The sequence below is a fragment of the Ziziphus jujuba genome, chromosome 9, assembly GCF_031755915.1.
Source record: "Ziziphus jujuba cultivar Dongzao chromosome 9, ASM3175591v1".
In the NCBI taxonomy this organism is placed as follows: Eukaryota; Viridiplantae; Streptophyta; class Magnoliopsida; order Rosales; family Rhamnaceae; genus Ziziphus; species Ziziphus jujuba.
In genome coordinates, this window is record NC_083387.1 from 5,271,868 (window position 1) to 5,282,005 (window position 10,138).

General features: G+C 29.5%; 1 pseudogene; it reads right to left on the bottom strand.

The window, feature by feature from the left end:
* Nucleotides 1–1,430: 1,430 nt before the first annotated feature.
* Nucleotides 1,431–4,464, bottom strand: LOC107425794 (protein NRT1/ PTR FAMILY 5.2-like; annotated as a pseudogene).
* Nucleotides 4,465–10,138: the final 5,674 nt, after the last annotated feature.

A 10,138-nucleotide genomic window follows, 5' to 3' on the forward strand; every position in this document is an offset into this window, starting at 1 on the left:
TTTGTTCGTGCTTCTGCATTTTTTTTTTCTTTCCTTTTATTTTGTGATTCACAAGTCACATCACAGGGAAACGAATTCACAAATCACAACATACAAATTCACAAATCACAACATACAGACATACAAAAACCATATCAGATCTCAGAATCACAACCACACACACACCGGCGAACAACTACCCAAAAATTCCACCGACACCAGACGACTTCCCACCGATTTCTCCACCTATTTTCCACCATCTCCACCCAAAAAACGAAATCCCGATCGACTTCTGCGTTTCCAGTCAATTTTGGCGACATTCCGACGGCACCCATGATGAAAACTCTTTCCCCCTCCCCTTTCGGTGTTGGAGGTGGTCGACAACCGATATTATCGGCGATTTTTCGCCCGTGTTGGCGACATTTGCTTCGCTGGTCTTTTTATAGAATACTATTAGGGTTGTGCATCTATGCCATCTACGTATCAAAATTGCTAATTTTTCATTAACATATACAGTTATCCATATTTACTATTAAAAATATTGTAAAAACCTTATAATAAAGACATCATATATAATAAACCAGATCATTCATATTGATTGTTATATAGAAAAATTAAATTATCAATCAAATGTTAAAAAAATTTCAATTAACCTTTTATAACAATTATCACAATTATCGATGAATCCTAAACAAATCTAACATATGCTATTTCCTTATTAGGTTATTTAGACATTTTGTCAAATAGGACATGAGATTCTTGTGCGATCCTTACCACATTCTTATTATATCATAACTATATATAATATTGTATCTATATATATATCAGACAACGAAACGATAAAAAGTTAATGTTTTATCAAAAAAATAGTTTTGATTAAAACAATCATATATCCCAATATATATATATATATATATAAAACAACCAAACTATAGTCAAACTTGGAACAAACCTTCAAACATAAGCAAAATTAAACTGACTTCGCAAACAATAATACAAGATTCATTGAAATGCAGCTAGAACATTGTAAATAAAAAATCAGAAAGCATATATAATTTTTAAAAGTTAGGTAGCACAGGATAGATTAACAATTGAGTATAACTTTCTTCAGAGAACTCCGAATGAAAATTCATAAAACGTATTTGAATTTTGATTCAAAGGCCTTTAAATTAAATGGTGCTATCAAAATTAATTTCCACAAACATCAAATACCATATTCATTTCAAATTCCAAAATAGATTCTACCACCAAAGTTTATGATTAAGCTGGAAGTCTTTGAACTAAGCATATATATTTAATCCAGCGCCAAGAAAAGGATACAATACACACACACACACACACACACACACACACACACACACACACACACACACAGAGACACACACACACACACACACACATATATATATATATATAAAACAAGGTTTTATCTGTTAATTAACTAGCACACACACACACACACATATATATATATATAAAACAAGGTTTTATCTGTTAATTAACTAGCTCTAGATCGGTTTTGGAGTCATTACTCTTCATTATCTTGGGATGAAGCTTTATTTGGCAGAGTTTCCAGGGCGAAGTTCATTTCGGTTTTTTTCAAATTCAGCATTATAGACAAAGAGCTTCGAAACTAGAATAAAAAACATGAAGTTGAGAATGGATAAAACCACCAAGAAGGCATAGAAGTAATCTACGTGTGAAACATTCAGACTGTCCAAAATCCACCCTCTATGACCATGCTTTTTGGTGATATCAGAAACTGTAGTTAAAAGAAAACTACTTAAGAAGTTCCCTACTCCTTTGCTGCTAGTGTAATATGATGTGCCAATGCTTTTCATTGCTTCTGGTGCTTGGTCATAGAAAAACTCCAATAAAGCCACTTCCATAAAAGCTTCGGCAATACCCATTAGAATAAACTGAGGTAGCAGAAAGAAGATAGTAAGAGGAACAGTTTGGTTGTTGCTGAAAATTGCATTTCCTCTTGCAACGCTAAGCCTTTTTCTCTCAGCCAAGCAAGCTGCAACCATGACCAAAATATGCATCACAAAACCAACTCCTATTCTTTGCATCAATGTGATTCCTCTTGGGTTTCTGGTGTATCGTCGAATGGTCGGGACGAAGCAGCAGTCGTAGACTAGAAGGCCTAGGAACATGGAGATTGTTATAAATGTTGTGAGACTTGCTGGAGGGACATCAAAATGAGGACCTATGATTCTGTTCATTGTGCTTCCTTGTTTGATGAAAAGGGTGTTCACCTGGGCTAATGAGGCGTTTGGTATCAATGTTGCTAGCAGTATGGGAATCATTTTGATCATTTGCTTGGTTTCTTCCACTTGTGTCACAGGACATAGATTCCAGGGTGTGTTCGGCCCACTTTTTACAGCAGCTTTGTCTAGGAATCTGCAAGAAATTCAATACTAGTGAGAGATACTAGCTTCCAAAAATTTAGGTGTATTTTTGGTGCCAATTGTATATACCTTAATGAAGAGGTGTGGTCAATTCTAAGTTTCCGATTATTGGAATACTCTTCCGAGCTCAATTCATAGAGTTCTTTTGGGTCATTTGGAATAGGCACTCTGCCTTTCTTAGTAGCAGCCACAAGTACCTGTGCCATCTTAGTAAATGGACTCCCAGAAACCTCTTTGTGCCTATATAATGGGGTTCCGATTAGAAACACCAACACTGAAATTGTCAGTGCTAATGTTGGAATGCCATAGCCAAGGGAAAAGTCAACATTTTCTTGTAGGTAAACCAAGAGTGTGCTTGAGAAAAGGAGACCAAAGCTTACGCCAATCATCCACCAGTTAAAAAAGGAGATCTTGTGAGTCCTTTCCTTGTGCTCAAAGTCGTCAAATTGATCCGCACCCATGGTTGAGATATTGGGTTTGGTTCCACCCGACCCCAAAGCAATTATGTACAATGCACAGTAGAATATACCCACTTGGAAATTTGAGGCTTTTGCACAATCTTCTTCTTTTGGACTACATGGTGGTGGCTTTAAAGCTGGCAATGAAACTGATAGTGTCAACAGGCACATTCCCTGTCCAAATTGGAGATATGGTTCTAATATTGTTATTGTAAAAAAACCATCTTATAATTATATATATATATATATATTAAATTTTAAATAATACCTACATTATTTTATTAAATTAAAATTTACTATTAGTTATTATTGAATTTCATCAAAAGTTATCATTTAAAATTTTAAAAGTGATCAAGTTAATTTAGTGACATATTAAAATTCCATTTTAAAAAAATAAACCCTATGAAATCCGATAATTAATAAATATACTTTTAAATTTTTGGCGTTGATTATGATTTAAAATTCTAAAAATAATCTAATTAATTAAGTGACAATTTAAAATCTCATTTAAAAAAAATGAACCTTGTGAAATCCAATAATTAATAAATATACTTTTAAATATTTGGCATTGATATAATTTAAAAACTTAAAAAGAAAGATCTCGTGTTAATCTTTATATTAAAGACAATCCTAATCTTATAACCTTCTCAAAGTTTAAATATAGTACAAATCAATTACGATAAATTGGTTATTTGCTTCATCATGTCTTATTTGCATGATATTTTAACCTTATAAAATCAGGGATTGTTACATAACAAATACAAACGGTTGCTATATTCCAATTATTAATTTATCCAATGATTAAATATTTGCCATGTAGATGACCCAATTTTAGTAAATCAAATATTCTTTGATAAAAGATTACTGATATATATATATATGTGTGTGTGTGTGTGTGTGTGTGTGTGTGTGTGCAAGCAGAATTGGAATATTCACCGAGAGATATATGGCTGATCCAAAGACAAAAGTCCAGTATCGGCCTAAATAAGCATCTGCAACATAAGCACCTAATATGGGAGTCAACCATACTGTACCAACCCAGTTTGTGACATTGTTTGCAGATGTCACGGTTCCTTCACGGAACTTCCTTGTCAAGTATGAAACTAGATTTGCCTGGATCCCATGAAATGCCATCCTCTCAAATATTTCATATCCTACAATTAAACAACAAGAAAGAACAATCAAAAGCATGAAAACAAATAAGTAAAATTTAACCAATAAAAGAAGGACCTTCTGGAGATGTCCACTTTAATCAGTCAATTAGCTCTACTTGATTAACCGTGACCTCTAGCTTATTTATGAATATTAAACATTAATGAACAGTCTTCTGATATGCTTATTATCTCGTTAAAGTGTACAAATTCCAGTTGAAACCCAATATTAAGTAATTCCACTCTAATTAACATATGCTTGACGAATTTTAAAAGGGTAGGTAGAATATCAATACCGATAATGAAGGAGATAGCTTTCCATGTGCCAGTTTTTGATCTTAAAACAGGTTTGCCCTTGAGATCCACACTCCCATCTTGTGTGTAATCTTCTCCTTGATTAGCATTACCATTCTCTTCTACCGTTGCCATAATTTATATCGTAGGGAATGACAAAACTAGACTTGATGGAGCTCTAACAATAGCTACTAAGCAGCTAGTTGGAGTTATTGTGGGTTTCTGGCTCCTAATTATATATAGAATTTGCTTTGACAGTTTTTTTTTTTTTTTTTTTTTTTTTTTGGTGGCTTGAATTTGCTTTGACAGGTTTAATTGTTGGTTCGTGTTCCTTTCACATGAAGTGGACCGGACCCATCCGCCATTAACAAATTAAAAATTAAAGTCAGGCATATATGGCGGAGATTAAAGAGAGAAGAGAGAATAAGAAGAGCAGTCACAATCCAAGATGAAAAAAATAATAATAATAAAAATATAAAAAAAAAGGTAGGTTATAAATATATATAAGAGAGAATTTGTGAATTTCTTTCTGGAGAAAAACTCATAAGCAGACAATAATTCACTAATTAATTTATTTTGGTTTATTGTTAATAATAGTGTGAATTTCTCGTATACATGTAGGAAGCTTAATTTGTACACATATTCAATACCATGAAGACATGTGTGTCATTAATCCCATGTAAGATTAAAAAGCCAAATCAACAAATATTAACCTATGCATAACGCCGTTTCAATTCAAAATGTAACTTCTACTTTTCTATTATCTTTCTCCCTCTCCTCCATGGCCTCTATGCAAATGCTACTCTACTTTTATTTGCAAATAGATCCATGACTACTTTTCTTTGTAAAGAGACCTATGTCATGTTTTCACTATCACTATCCTTGCAACTGTTTGTTTTTTATTTTTCAATATATATATATATATATATAAATTTTTTTTTCTTGTTTGTTCCTAATGGAGATTAAACATTGAATTGGTAACATAAGGGTTGAATTATTGATGAGATTGAGATTTAAGCATTTTATTACTGAGGGAAATTAAGAGACAGACTTCTTGAATGGGTGGACATTGATAATGTTATTTTTTGTTGTTTTTGAAAAGAATTTTGCTATTTGTAATCACAAATAACAATTATCATCTTATGTGACAAATTTTAATTTGGATATTTAATTTTATTTTTTTTTATAAAATTTTAAAAATAAACTTTTTGATAGTAAAAATTTAAATTATCATTTTGTATATAAATCTTGTTGGTAATAATTAAAAATGACAAATAATATTTTCCATTTAAATATGTGAATCCCTCTTAAATGAATGAGGAAAAAATTGGCACTGCCTATACTTTTAGATGAAGATTATTGACACTAGCCTACAAATTAAAGGCCATTCCGACTATTTAACAAAAAATAGAAAGGAAAAGGAAAAGAGGAGAGAGATACAGTGGGAACGCTGTTAAAGGACATAGTTGCTGAGTTGGCTTTACAATCTTCTAATATGGCATCAATGAGATGCATGTCTTTGTGTTAATGGCTATGTGTACCAAATAAGATTCCAGCTACACAATGTGTATGGAAGATTTTCTCATTACCTTGATAGCTCCACTTTATCCTATTTTTTTTTTTTTTTTTTGGTAAATAAAAAATGGGCCTCTTAGTGATTGTCCTTGGCCCAGGCAGGAGAGAATTATGAACCATTAGTAGGTGGGGCTAGATAATCCGAATAGGAGTTACCACACCATCCAGTCTACCACCCCATAGCTGTCCCTACCGTCCTCTCCTACAATACGCAGCATGTGGGACCCACATCAAAACTCAAGTGGAGCTTGCCAAGATTCAAATCGGCAACTCCATACAAACAGGTGTGAGGGGTTGAGCTGGCTTCCTACCACTGATCCATCCCCTTAGGTGTTCCACATGGCCGTCTCAAGCAATTTTGAGGCCTTAGGTAGAGAAAAATATTTGGGGCCTTAATAATTTTTTTTTAAAAAAAATTAAATATTAGTTTTTAAAAAGTAGATTTTTATATAAAATTTAATTTTCTAGCTTTTTGAGATGTAAAATTACTAATTAAATTTTTATATTCAAGTTTCGATAATAAATCTTTTTCAATTGATAAAATTGCCAAATTATTTAATCTTTCTTGAGACATTGTTTAGCATAAATAAGATTTTATTAGTTTTAATTTTGAAAAACTTCTTTATACTAAAGCTATACTAACAGGTATTGTCAATAGCATTCTATAAGCTATCCATGCATTAGGAAAAAAATTTAATTTTTTTATAAAGTTTAATATTTCAAATGCTGTTTTTAATTCATAATTTATTATTTCTTTTAAAACTTTTAGTTCTGAAAATAAATCAAAACCATCAATATCAGATAACATGTCATGTTTTAAAAAAATTTCAAGATGGAAACTTTTTCTTTTAGAAAATCATCATCAAGCAATTTTAATTTTTCTACAAAAAACCAAAATTATCTTCATATATCTTAAACTGTTCAAACCTAATTTGAAGTGAAGAAATGACATGATCAACTATATAATTGAAATAATTAATTTTAAAAGATTCTTCAGGTGAAAGTCTCACCTCATTAGTTTCATTATCATCAAATTCTTTTTTTCTTCTAATTACACATTTTTCACGAAATTTTGGTTCTACATTCATTTCATTAGCAATCTCTTTCGCATAAATCATAGCAAATGTGAACCCATTTTCTCTATAGTCATTAAAAAATGAAATAAGACCTTTTAGCTGATCTAATGCAATGGCAATATCCATATCTTTATATTGTAAAAATTTACTAACAGTGTTAATTGCAAACAATATATCATAGCAAATAATCATACCTAATAAAAATTCAAAATTTTCAATCCCATATATTGCTAAAGAAATCGCTTCACTTTTTGTTTTAGGATCATCACTAGCTTCTGTTAGTTGATATAAAGTATCTTTTATTTATGGAGCTTGATATTTTATTGCTTTAACACTTTCAAGATAACTTTCTTAACGTGTTTGTGACAATGGTTTAAGAGTTAAATTAGAAACATGATCTTGTAAAATTTTCCATCTTTTTGTAGAAGAAGAAAATAACGAGTATATACGTTGTGTCACACCAAAAAATGTTATAGCACTAGGTCAAGAATTAGCCATGTCACAAAGCACTAAATTAAGACTATGACATCCACATGGTGTATAAAAAGTTCTAGAATTTATATCTAACAATCTCTTTTGTACGCCTCGTTGTTTACCTTTCATATTAGACCCATTATCATATCCTTGTCCTTTTATATCATTTATATCAAGTTTAAAATTTTTTATTACACTAATAAGCATATTAAAAAGACCTTTCCCTGATGTATCATCCACTTTTAAAAATTCTAAAAAATACTCTTCTATTTTGATTGGATTTGTTGAAATATCTACACATCTTAATATAAGAGACATTTGTTCTTGATAACTTATATCTGGGGTACAATCAAGTATAACTGAAAAGTATTTTGCTTCTTTTATTTTTTTTAATTATAATGTTTTTTATTTCTAATCCTAATATATTTATTAACTCATTTTGTATGTTATGGCCAAGGTAATGATTATGAATTTCACCATTTTGAATACCTTTAAGGTGTTCTTGCATTATAGGATCAAATTATGCAATCATTTCAATTAAACTTAAAAAATTTCCATTGTTATCTTGATAAATCTTCTCATTTGTGCCACAAAATGCCAAATTATTTTTTGCAAGATTTTTAACTACAGCAATAATTCTTACTAATACGTTCCTCCAATGCTCTTTTTCCTTATTTATCTTTTCTTGTAAATTTTGATCAATGGTTTTATTTTTAAGTAATCTCATTTCAATATCAAACCAAATATTCATATTTATAATATGTTCACTGCTTGTTTTATGACTTTTAAGCTTGGCACTAAGATTTTTCCAATCTTGACATCCTTCGTTTGCTAATTGAATTGTAGTTGATTTTTTACTAAATAATTTACAACAAAAGCAAAATACTTTATCTAATTCTTTGAATATACTAGCCATCTCCTATCATATTTTTCTCCATTTGGTAATTTTTTAATGTAATGAATAGTAGAAAAGTGTCTAGAATTTTCATCATGTGGAAAACATAAATTAGTGTCTCTAATTGGACCTTTTGCAACTAATAAATCTTTTAAATCTGTATTTATGTTTTCCCATTGTGCTGAATCATATATATTTTTAACAATAGTTTCATCAATATCATTAAAATTTTTATCTTCTTGATCAACTAATTCATCTTCTTCTAAATTATTATTATCTTTTTTGTTAATATTAATATTTGGTGAATTAGATTTATGATTATTAGAAAGTTCTTAACAGATTTCTTTTTGTCCTAATAAAGTATCATCTTCTAGTGAAAATTCAATTGTTTTTTGATTTAAATTTTCAATTGGTTTTTCTGAGTTTTGATTTTTAGTATTAGTAACAAACCTATCAAGTGCTTCTTTTTGAGATTGAACAAATTCTTCTATTTTTCTTTTTTTCATACGTTTTGCATATCTAGACTCATATTTTCTGGCAGACATATTTATATTCAAATAATAGAAAATATAGATCCCTAATATTTTATCAAAATTAAAATGCTTAAAATTAAAGAAACAATAAAACCTGATTTATGCCTTGTACTTTCAATTTGATGATACTTTAAAGTCTGACACTGTTATCTTCATGAATATGATAAAAGAACAAACAAATATTAATTTTTATTTAGATTAATTAAAATAAGCATCTAGGAGAATAATTGGCCTAAATTAAAAACACTATGTAAGGATTCAAATCCAATCAATTTAGTTGAATAAAAGATATAAAAAAAATAAAAACACAAAATACAGAACAAAACCGTGAGTTATATATATATATATATATATCTAAGAACAATAAGAATGATTAGTAAATAACATCATCATGAATTCATATAAAATAATATATATATATATATATATAGATATAATATATGAGGAGAATGAATGTAAATTCATTAAAATAAATAAAAACCAACAAACTTACTTTTAATTTTGAGGCCTTCTGGATTAAAATTGTAATTATGTATGTTGAGTATCAAAGATTAAACAACTATGAAAGATGAGTGAATGAGAAGAGAATAAAGGAAGTTAGCAAGAGAAAAAACTCATAAACTTTGGAGAAACAGAAATGAGTATTTAATATGTGTTTTTTTTTTTATTGTTACAATCTAATTAGTTATAGAAATAAAATATAAAAAATTTCAATTAAACTTTATTAGTGTTCTTTTCCAAAGATAAAGATAATTATAGATAATTATAACAATAAATGATCAATTAAAGATAATTTAGAACCCTAACAATAACCAACTTCTTATATTTCCAAAATAAATTAATAATAATATTTTATTTAATAAATATATATGTATATATAATATAGAAAATATATTTTTTGGGGCTCAATAAAATGGAGCCCTAGGCATATGCCTTAGTGGCCTATGCCTTCAGCCGGCCCTGGTGTTCCACTTTACCCTACTTGCATCTAATTTGTGTAGTGGTTTGTGATAATTATTATATATGAATAATGAATCCACAAAAATTATTATTGAACCATTGAAAACGGGCCATTACTAGAAGAGTACAAATAGTACTGACGGTTGTATAGTACTTATAATTATATATTTATATATGTGTTTTATTTTTTTTTATTTTTTTTTGTTGCTTTCGATATATTTATATATGTTATATGTATCATTGAGGTGTATAACACTAGTCAACATATGTATAACGAAGTGCCTATAAAGTCAGTCCAATGGCTAAAATTATTTGTTCGAATCTTCTCCGAT